Here is an 8,220-nt window from a genome sequence, read left to right as displayed (position 1 = left end):
TCTTCAGCTTCCATCTGCTCCGTCCGGCGGCACTGCCTGCTCACCGTCGTCTTCTACGTAGAAAAAATCCATGCTTTCGCTCCGATTCGAATGAAATAAACATTCTCTGCAGTTTTTCTACCCCAATCTCCCCTCCGTCCTTCAACAGATCTCCTATTACCTGATCCCCACTAGCTGGTTTTCCCGTTTGCATTGTTCCTGAGGATTAATTTACTTTCTATTTGTAACTAATGGGGTGACGCATTGTTGTGCACAACTATGTCTGTCATTTATATTCTGACTACATTCTCTACTTTATAGATTTGTGTACAACTCGTCGTGCATACAGAGTACATATTCGCATGCAAGTTTTCATGAGTATGTTCTGCTGAGGTCAAAACAACATAAACAGCATTTTAATTTTTTGTTTGCTTCTGCCAGCCATCCAGATGAAATATTTGTAAGCACTTAAAATGATCGAAATTACAAATACCCCACAATCAGACCGCTTCACCAAAGCTGTCAGAGTACATACATCCTATTAAGAAGGGTCTTATAGTCACAGGCTGCAACAAGATGGTCAAGAAGAAATGAAATAGGGATCTTCAATTTATTATTGTAAGAAATGTCCTGATATTTGTGTCCATTTCATATACTCTACTGTCTATTGCGCTTTGTGTGGAAGTGAATACATGAATCGCTTGCAGGTACACAATGCCCGATATAATCAGTATATAGCGCGCCATCGTGGTCCCGCCGCAGAAGACGACGACAGCCCCAGCCAGCCTGCCAAGCACGCGCAGACTGGATTTCATGGCTGCTCAACTGGATGCCGGCGGCGCGCAGCCTCGTTACCGCGTGGCTGAGCGGGTCCTGCCAAATATAGTTGTGGAGACCCGACAACGACTCGTGTCTGTGATTTATATCCACAAATCTGGTCACTCCGGACTGCACTTCTTCGTTCTGTGCTCCTGCCCTGCGCTTGCATCAGCCGCTTCCCTAAGCCTACCCTTCGCAAAAACTAATACGTTTGGAATATACGGTAGGCTATTTAAATTGTATTTTAAACATATTCTGTATTCATGAATGCACTAAAAATATGTGGGAAATACGTTCCTCAAATTTCATGATTGGTATTTGAAATATATTCTCAAAATACGTCAAAAAAACCTCACTTAAAGCATACTTCGAGCACTTGTCAAATACGTCAAAAACATGTATGCAGTTTTAGCATCTTGTCAGTGTATTAAAAGTGTATTTTCGCAAATATGAAATTAATTAATTCAAAGTATACTTCAATTCTAAAAAAACGGCATTCCTTGTAAACGTATATGTGTGCAGTTTTAGCCTCTTGTCCATGTATTAAAAGTGCATTTTAGGAAATATGAAATTAATTAATCCAAAGTGTACTTCAATTATAAAAAACGGGCAGCCCTTGTAAACGTATATGCATGCATTTTTAGCATCTTGTTAATGTATTAAAAGTGCACTTCCGTAAATAAAAAATTAATTCATCCGAAGTATACTTCAATTCTAACAAACTGGCAGTGCTTTTAAACGTATTTGCAGCACACTTCAAGCTGCCGTTGAACAGTCGAGTGCTCGAAATCGCGTTTCGGGAAATGGCATTTGCGTGTTGTCAACGTATTTGAAGTGTACTTCCGTAAATACGCAATTAATTCGTCGTCCAAAGAATGCTTAAATTCTAGCAAATTGGGAGTCCGCCTTAGCATATTTGCAGCACACTTCGAGCTGCCTTTGAACAACCTAATGCTCGAAATCGAGTTTAGGGAAATCGCATTTTGGTGCTGGCAATGTTTTCAAAGTGTACTTTCGTAAATACGCAATTAATCTGTCCAAGTATACTTCTATTCGAACAAACGGGCAGTCCGCGTAAGCACATTTGCATCACACTTCAAGCTACGGTGGAACAATCTAAAGCTCGAAATGACGTTTCAGGGAACAGTGAAAACTCTCCCTTTCCTGTCGTCCTTTCGTTGCAACACAGTAATCATAGTGCGGGAACAACGCAGGACAAAGACGACACCGGACGAGAAAGCCTGCGTTGTTCCCCCGCTATGATTACTGTGTTGCAATGAATTACCAAACTGCCCAGCCTTTTCTGTTCTGAAGTCCTTTCGTTTATGGTAACTTCTAGGAGGAAGGTAATCATCACTTATTTACAATGCGTGCGGAGAACGTGATAGCATGGTACCCGCAGAGGCGCCTTGGGTATTTCCGGGCCCGAATATGCCAGCGAAAAGGACCACGACCGGCAAGGCCGACCGGCTCCCATAGACGCCCGTGTATCTGTTGGTCGACACTTCGACTCGTGACCTATATCTGACGCAAGTTTCGACTAGCAATTCTATTCTAGATCGCCTTCCGATTAGAACGCGACCGGTAGGGCACTTCTCGAATAATTGTTGGGCCCACGGTCTTTGCGGAAATAAACGCCTCACCGGGCAAGATAGTTCGTCACTCTCGGTGAGTATATATAAGGCAAGCCAAGTATGGAGCATTATTTGTTTTCTGCGGCCCTTCCGCCATGGTTTGCTGTGTAGGCATCTGCCGTTCCCATGCCGTCACGTGACCTTATAATCTTATGTACATTGTGATTGATGATAATTGCGCTTATATAATTTGTTCTGAAGTTGAAGCATTCACCCGTATCATTCTGGGAAGTCCACCTTTTTTCAGCCAAAGTGATTTTATCTTTAATGTATTACATGTATATTTTTAGTGTATTTCTAATGTAATCTAATGTATTTAAAAGGTATTTTAGTATATTTTTATGCACTAGAAATATGCTAAGCGAGCGAAAATGTACTTTTCACGTGTTTTAAAGAACGTTCAAAATATTATTTCCAGTAAACTTAGAAAGCATTCGTATTGCACTTTAAGCACGGGGACAAAAAAATGCGAAATAAATATGAAATTAATACAATATGTTTAAAATGCATTTTAAGCACATCGTCTTTTTCGCTAAGGGATACCACTGCCCGGAGCTCCAGACCGCGCCTGCCATCCATCGTGCAAGTCATGGGCATGGATCCCTCTACCCAGGTACCGTCTCCATCGCCTCTCACGCCGCCACCTCATGCGTCTGCGGTCTCCGCCCTCAAGCTTCCCGAATTCGTGTCATCAGACTCGGAACTTTAGTTCGTCATCATCGAGACCTTGTTCCGCCGGCACAGCGTAACTTCGCAGGTGACCATGTTCGACCATGTGATTGGTGCGCTCGCGCCTACTACTGCTGCGGTTGTTCGCGACGTCCTTCACTCTTCACTGCTGAGCGCTATTGCGATCTTCTCGAAGCGACGCTCATCAAGCGAGCTTCTGAAATGGTACGGCGTAGTCTGCAGCAGCTCCTTACATCAGAAGAGCTCAGACATCGCAAGCTTACCGACCTTTTGCGTCGCATGGCCGCCCTGGCTGCAGACTTGGCTACTTCACACGACAGCGCTCTCCTGCGGGAACTCTTCCTGCAGCGCCTGTCACCGCAGGTGCGCATGACCCTTAGCGTGTCTTGTCGCAAACCCTGGAACCCTGGCTACGCTAGCAAATAAGATCATAGACGTCGGTTTTCCTTCCGTTGTAACAATTCATCGCCCTCTTGCACCTCAGCTACTCATCGCTGCTGCTGACGAATGCTTTGCCCGCCTCACTGATGCTAATGAGGAGCTAACTCGGCAGGTAGCACGGTTTACAGCTCAGGTTGCAGCCGTTGCCGGCCGTGTCCACCCCACCGCACCAACCCCAGTACTCCTGGCAACCGTTATCTGCCTTCCAGGGCCTACTGCTGGCACTACCGCCGCTACGGCTGTCGCGCCGCCAGTACCGCCAGCCCTGCTCCTCCGCGGGAAACGGCTCGGCCACACACTGAAAGCGACCAGTGTTATCGGCCTCGATTCAGTCGCCTCTTCCACGTCACTGATCGCGTTACGAAAGTCTAATACCTCATCACACTGGAAACGAGATCTGTGTTCTGCCACCAACGTTGGCTGAGCGACGCCGTCCTTCAGACTGTCCTCCTCTGACCGCGGTCAATGTATCGAACATACGGACTTACGGCCAGACGTTGGTGATTCTACATCGGACTCCGCCGTACCTGTCGCTGGGTATTTGTCATCGTGGGCGTGCGCTTGCCAATAATCGGCGCCGACTTTCTATGGCCCTACAGGCTCCTAGCTGACATACGGCCAAACTGCATCCCGGATTCTGAAATGAGCATAGTCGTCCAAGGCCTCTCTTGCCGCGATCCACCACTCCGGTTTCTCCAAGCGCACAGCACCGTTTCAGACCCTTGGTCCAGCATACTTGCCGAGTATCCAGATGTCTTCCGACCCCCGTCCCTTCAAGCTCCGGTCGCTCACAGTGTAACTCATAATATTGTCACGACTCGGCCTTCCGTGTTTGCTCGCACTCGTCGTCTAGCACCGGATCACCTCGCTGTCGCCAAACAAGAATTTGAGCATATGCTGGAGATTGCCTTCATCTGTCCCTCCTGCAATCCTTGGGCATTGCCCCTCCACATGGTGCTCAAAAAGGCCGGCGACTGGCGCCCGTGCCGCGATTACTGAGCTCTCAAAAAGGCCACAGTCCCTGATGGCTACGATTCCCCACATCCAGGGTTCTACATCGTCCCTTCCTGGCTGCGCAATCTTCATCAAGATGATCATCAAGATCAATCATGTGAAGGAATATCACCAGATTTCTGTAGAGCTATCGAATATCCCGAAGACCGCCATTATTACGCCTTTTGGCATGTTTGAATATCTGAGGATGCTATTTGATCGTCGCAATGCCGCCCACTTTTCAGCGCTTTGACGCCTCGCACACTGCCGTCGGCGTAGTCTCTCAACAGTTCGTTGCTAGTGTTTGGCAGCCAATCGCCTTCTTTTCCAAGGCACTGGCGCTACCTCAACGTCGCTACAGCGCCACCCGGCAACTGCGGTAATTTCTTGGCCTCGCCAAGTATTATCGGCGCTTCATTCCTCGCTGTGCCGCAATACTGCAGCCTCTCCACGACCTTTTCTCGGAACAATGCGGACCAGACCTTTCAGTGCTTTGTTTCAGGCACAATAACATGTGCCTGTGATTCATCTGCACAATTACGTGGACCTACATGACGACCGCATATTTTCTGACGGTCACATAATTAGGCTGGTGTGCGATGAAGGAAGGAAGGAAGGAGGAAGAGGTAGGAGAGGAAAGGCAGCGAGTTTAACCGGAATAATAATCGGTTTGCTACCCTACACGGGCGGAAGGGGGTAAGGGGAAAAATGAAAGAGGAAGGGGAGTAACAGATAATTGAAGTCACTCTAAAAAGTCAGCGTTCGGTGAAGTCAGAACCTATCGTGCAGGCCAGAAGTACGCAAGAAGCTTAGCAGTGCCTTTGAGGCTTTCACCGCCGATGATCGCCGAGGCCAGTGGCCGAGAATCTTCATTTCCGTCATTGTGCGTGGATCTAGGTGGTCCAGCGCACGACTGAGGGAATGCCTTTCGGCGCTGTAGGCAGGGCTGTCAAAAAGAATGTGAGTTATAGTTTCATCATACCCGCAGATGGAACAAGCAGGGCTATCAGCCATACCAATTAAGAAAGAGTAATGGTTGGTGAAAGCTACAGCAAGCCAGAGGCGACACAGCAACGATTCTTCACATCGTGGTAGGCCTGATGGAAGCCGGAGTTTCAGACCTGGGTCCAAGGATTTTAGACGTGAATTGCAGAATTGACTGGAATTCCACGCGGCAAGCGTGATGTCCCGCGCAAGTGCGCGAAGCCTGCCCGCTGCGTCTGGTCTCGAAAGGGGGATCGACACAAAATCGCCATCGTGGTGAGCAGTTCGTGTGACCTCATCCACGAGGTGATTGCCTGCTATGCCGCTGTGCCATGGTAGCCATTGGTAGACAATATCATGCCCTTTGTTGATTGGAAAGTTATGTAGTTGTCGAATTTCTGCGACCAGTTGTTCATGGGCTTCACGGCGAAGAGCAGCTTGTAAGCCTTGGAGGGCAGGTTTGGAGTCGGTGAAAATAGACCACCGCTCAGGGGGCTGCTGACTGATGTGTTCAATGGCGGCACGAAGAGCGGTGAGTTCTGTACCCGTCCAAGAAGTGTGTTGAACTGTCCTAACTCTAATTTCTGTAGTTCTTGCGGGGATGACCACGGAGCCAGAAGAACTGATAGGGTTCACTGAGCCGTCGGTGTAAATGTGTACCCGGTTTCCATGTTGCTCATGAAAATATTCAAGAGTGACTTGTTTGAGTCCTATCAGCGATAAGTCGATCTTCTTCCTGATGCCAGGTATTGAAAGAAGCACATGGGGATTGTGCAGGCTCCAAAGTGGCGAGGACGGTCTAGAGGCGGGTGTAAACTGGGACGGCAGAATGGCGCAATGTACGTCAATGATGTCTGTAAACGATGTGCGCGGCCTGGTTATAGGAAGGCTGGCGAGATGGTGAGAGGGAACCCGGGAGATGTGTCGGAAATGTGCCCTCAGTGCGTCAACTGTTAAGTAGGTAGGGATTGGATGCTCCTGGGCGATGAGTACAAAGGCGGCCGTAGAGGCACATTTCAGAAATCCTAGGCAAGTCCGGAAAGCTTGAGCTTGAACGCTTTGCAGACTTCGTATGTTTGTTTTCCGAATATTTCCAAGTGCAGGGGGGGGGGTGCTGTTGCGAAAAATCCCATGAATAAGACGTTATAGAGCTGCGTCATCCACCTCACCGGCGCTCCCCACGACTTTCCCCCAAGAAAGGCGAGAACATGAGAAATCGCTGTCAGTCTCTTTTTCATGTATGAAATATAGGGGGTCCATGATAGATTTCGGTCGATGATTACTCCGAGAAAACGATGGCTCTTTACGTAGGGCATTGCTGGGCCGTTTATGCATACGGTATAAGGAGACATGTTCTTGCGTGTAAAGACTACAAGCGAGCACTTTTCGGTTGAAATCTGTAGGCCTTGCTGGTGAAGGTAGGCCGCAAGAATACTTGACTCCTTTTGAAGCCTCGCTAGAACTTGTGGGCGCGTAACTCCGGATGCCCAGATACAGATGTCATCCGCATAGATGTAGAGTCGCGCCGACTGTGGTAGTATATCAATGAGCCAGACTAATGTAAGGTTGAACAGCGTTGGGCTGAGCACTCCACCCTGCGGGATTCCACGGGAAGTGAAATGAGATGATGTTGGGCCATCTTCTGTCTGCACAAAGAGAGATCTGTTGGATAAATAACTGCGTATCCAGCTGAATACGCGACTACCAAGCTCGGCACCTTCCAGAGCGTCCAAAAAAGCCTGGTGAGTTACATTGTCCTATGCGCCCTTTACATCCAGGAACAATGCCGCGGTCAAGCGCTTGAACTGTTTTTGGGGCTGGGCGGATGACACCAGGTCGACCACGTTGTCAATTGAGGAGCGTCCATGTCGAAACCCGGACATTATATCCGGATATATGCGGTAGCGCTCCAGGTGCCACTCAATTCCTGTAAGCACCATCCTTTCCAGTACTTTGCAACGGAAGTAGCCAGTGCAATTGGACGGTATGATGTCAGGTCAAGAGGCGATTTCCCTGGTCTCAGGAGCAGAACTAGACGACTGGACTTCCACTCGCCTGGAACTGTGCCCTCATTCCATCATTTGTTGTAATACTCCAGAAGGACACGCATAGCTTCTTGTCCAAGGTTTCCAAGTGCAGTGTATGGCACACCGTCGGGTCCTGGCGATGATGATCGTATGCAACAAGCCAGCGCGGCGTCGAGTTCTTGTACAGAGAAAGGAAAGTCCATCCGAGAATCCCGAGATGCGGGAACACCGCTGCAATGCAGCGTTGCAACTGGGGCAGATGGTCCTGCTACCCTAGCGCAGAAGCCCTCAGCTACCTCGACCTCGCCGCGTCGTTGGAAGAGTGCAAGAGACTTGAAAGGGTGCAGCTGGTGTGGGGATGTTCGAAGGCCACGAACTACATTCCAGATGCGTGACAAAGGTTTCCGTGGATCAAGCGTTGCACAGAATGACCTCCAACGTTGTGCCTGGAGAGCTTGAATTCTGCGCTGAATTTTCTTTTGCATGCGTGTCGCATCTCTGAGGTCGAGGCTCTACTTGGTGCGTCGGTACCTATGCTCTGCCTTCCGCCGCAGTCATCGCAGGCGCTGCAATTCCATATCGAATTCCGTGTACTTTTTAATTGGGGCGAATAACCGTGTCGCGTACTGCATGGCCTCCTTAATTTTCCCTTC

Source organism: Amblyomma mixtum, chromosome 10 (assembly GCF_055824585.1).
Source record: "Amblyomma mixtum isolate Tamu chromosome 10, ASM5582458v1, whole genome shotgun sequence".
Taxonomy (NCBI): Eukaryota; Metazoa; Arthropoda; class Arachnida; order Ixodida; family Ixodidae; genus Amblyomma; species Amblyomma mixtum.
The sequence above is the reverse complement of the archived record's forward strand: the minus strand, read 5'-3'. Positions refer to the sequence as shown.